The sequence below is a fragment of the Mus caroli genome, unplaced genomic scaffold (assembly GCF_978045245.1).
Source record: "Mus caroli unplaced genomic scaffold, Mus_caroli_1 scaffold_2, whole genome shotgun sequence".
NCBI lineage: Eukaryota > Metazoa > Chordata > Mammalia > Rodentia > Muridae > Mus > Mus caroli.
Genome location: NW_028227257.1, coordinates 20997273 through 21000017, shown reverse-complemented (window position 1 = coordinate 21000017; position 2745 = coordinate 20997273).

Below are 2745 nucleotides of genomic sequence, written 5' to 3'. Positions count from 1 at the left end.
GGCAGAGGCAGGCGGATTTCTGAGTTCGAGGCCAGCCTGGTCTACAAAGTGAGTGCCAGGACAGCCAGGGCTACACAGAGAAACCCTGTCTCGAAAAAACCAAAAAAAAAAAAAAAAAAAAGAGTTGCCTTGGTCATGGTGTCTGTTCACAGCAGTAAAACCCCAACTAAGACACTTGTACAGCGATGAACTGCTTAGCCACGAGAAACTTCCGACTGCAGCGGGAAGTTCCCCATGTCTGAAATGGGGGGACTTTGGTAGTAGAGCTAGGCATGTCCAAGGCCTTGGGTTTGATGTTAAGCCCTGGAAGAAAATGTATAAAATAAAATTACATGCAATTTTATACGTTTTAAGATTCATTTTTATTTTATGTGTGTGAGTGTTTTGCATGCATGTGTATCATCTGTGCACATGCATGTGGTACCCAAGGAGGCGGGAAGAAGATGCTGGATCCCTTGAAACTGGACTTACAGGCAGTTGTGTGCTGAAACTCGAACCCCAGTCCTCTGGAAGAGCAGCCAGCGCTCTTAACTGCGTAAACTTTCCAGCTGATGCCTATGGTTGGTTTGTTTGTTTGCTTGTTTGTTTGCTTGTTTGTTTGTTTTTAAATAAGGGAATGCCTTGATGTTCTGCTGAGGATTGATGGGGTGCTCCTCATCTGTGGAGAATTTTCCAGACCCTAAACAGGTAGAGCTCAGAAATATCAATCCTATCATTAGAATAGTGGGGTGGTCTGTCATTGGAAGCCCTATTTTGTGGGTGTGGAAACTGAGACACCTTAATTGACTTGTTCAAAGTCGACATGTGTCTTTTTTGCAGTTGACCATTGGTCCCACAGGAAAGCCATACACTGCTGTCTTAGCTAGGGTGTTACTGCTGTGTACAGACACCATAACCAAGGCTAGTCTTATAAAGAACAACATTTCATTGGGGCTGGCTTACAGGTTCAGAGGTTCAGTCCATTGTCATCAAGGCAGGAACATGGCAGCATCCAGGCAGGCATGGTGCAGTAGGAGCTTAGAGTTCTATGTCTTCATCTGAAGGCTGCTAGTGGAAAACTGACTTCCAGGCAGCTAGGATGAGAGTCTTAAAGCCTGAACCCATGGTAGCACACCTACCCCAACAAGGTCACACCTCCTAATAGTGCCACTCCCTGGGCCAAGCAGATTCAAACCATGACAACTGCTATGGCTTACAGTATTGTCTATAGACAGGAGAATGGCTGAGCTTTTCTGGCCTCCAGCTTAGCTCCAGGCTCAGAGAAGACTCAGCCTCACAGGAGTAAGGTGGAGAGTGGTGGAACAGGACACCAGATGTCCTCCACTGGCCTCTGTGCCAAGTGTGGGTACCTGCTCCCCCCATGTGCGTAGACACCAGACATGTAAGCACACACACACAAATAAAATTAAATAATAATTTGAAAAATCCCCTGTGCAGTCTCTGCTCACAGGGTTCTGCCAGCCCCTCCCTCTCTCACCTCTGGACCACCGTAACATCCATGAAGCCACACAAACTGTCCCCTCTCCCGAAGAGAGGGCTGGACCACAGCCAAGAAATAAGCCACTAGCAGTATGGCGTGAGGCAAAGAAGACTCACTAGAGAGTACTGTGGGAGTATTATGTCTTCCTTCTGAAGTAATACCTTCCTTTCCATTCCTGTGTCTCAGGAATGGTAGTCCACAGAGATTCAGCGTATGTGAATTATCAGTGATGATCTCTGATACCCTGCCCCCCAGGAATGGATATGGCAATGCTCACACATCAAAGCCCCCTGGCTTCCTCCTATCCACCCTCCTGAGGCCCAGTGTTCAGGTGGAAGACAAGCTCAGGCAGTCAGATAGAGCGAGGCTATTAAGTGATAAAGCCCTTTCTGCTTTCTAAAGAGAAATAGTAACATGTACTGATTTTCAATCTGAGGCTGAGGACTCTGCAGCCTGGAGCCAAGGGAAATGGCCCCGGGACCATGGCAGGTTCACAGCCAGATGGGGCTTGATCTTGATGCTTTCTGGCTTATCATCCTTACTTTGGAATAGCCAAATGCATATGGAATATCTCTACATAACCAAGGCAGAACCATTCGCTTGGATTTAATCTTCCCTGTTCCTTGGGAATCCTCTGCGGCTTGACAATGGAGCCTTGGGTCAGTCTCTAAACAGCAATTCCTTTGCCTAATGGAGCCACACCATGCCTTGGATGATTGCAGCTCAGGGAAACCCCAGAGCTTTGTAAACCAAGAAATAGAAACCTCTACTCTGTCATAACAAGCAGGGTTGAGTTGTTGAGTTTAAGGAGAGAACTCTAAATCAGTGTTCAAAAGGGATGGAGAGATGGCTCCGTTGTAAAAGTACTTGTGGGCAGACAGGAGGACCAGAGTTCGGATCTCAGCAGCCACTTGGCAAGCTCAAGTTTGGTCCATGTATACCTGTAACTCCAGCCTGGGAGAGACAGAGCCAGGTAGATTGCTGTGGCTAGCTGGCTGCCAGTTTAGTTGAAAATGTGTGGTGGTTTGAATGTAATTGGCCCTCATTGTCCCATAGGGAGTGGCACTATTGGGAGGCATGGTCTTGTTGGAGTAGGTGTGGCCTTGTTGGAAGAAATGTGTCCCTGGGGAGGTGAGCTTTGAGATCTGATATATGCTCAAGTCTGGTCAGAGTAACATAGTCCCCTCCTGCTGCCTGAGGATCATGGGGCTTCTTCTCCAGCACTCTGACGTCCTGCATGCTGCCATGCTTCCTGCCATTAATAT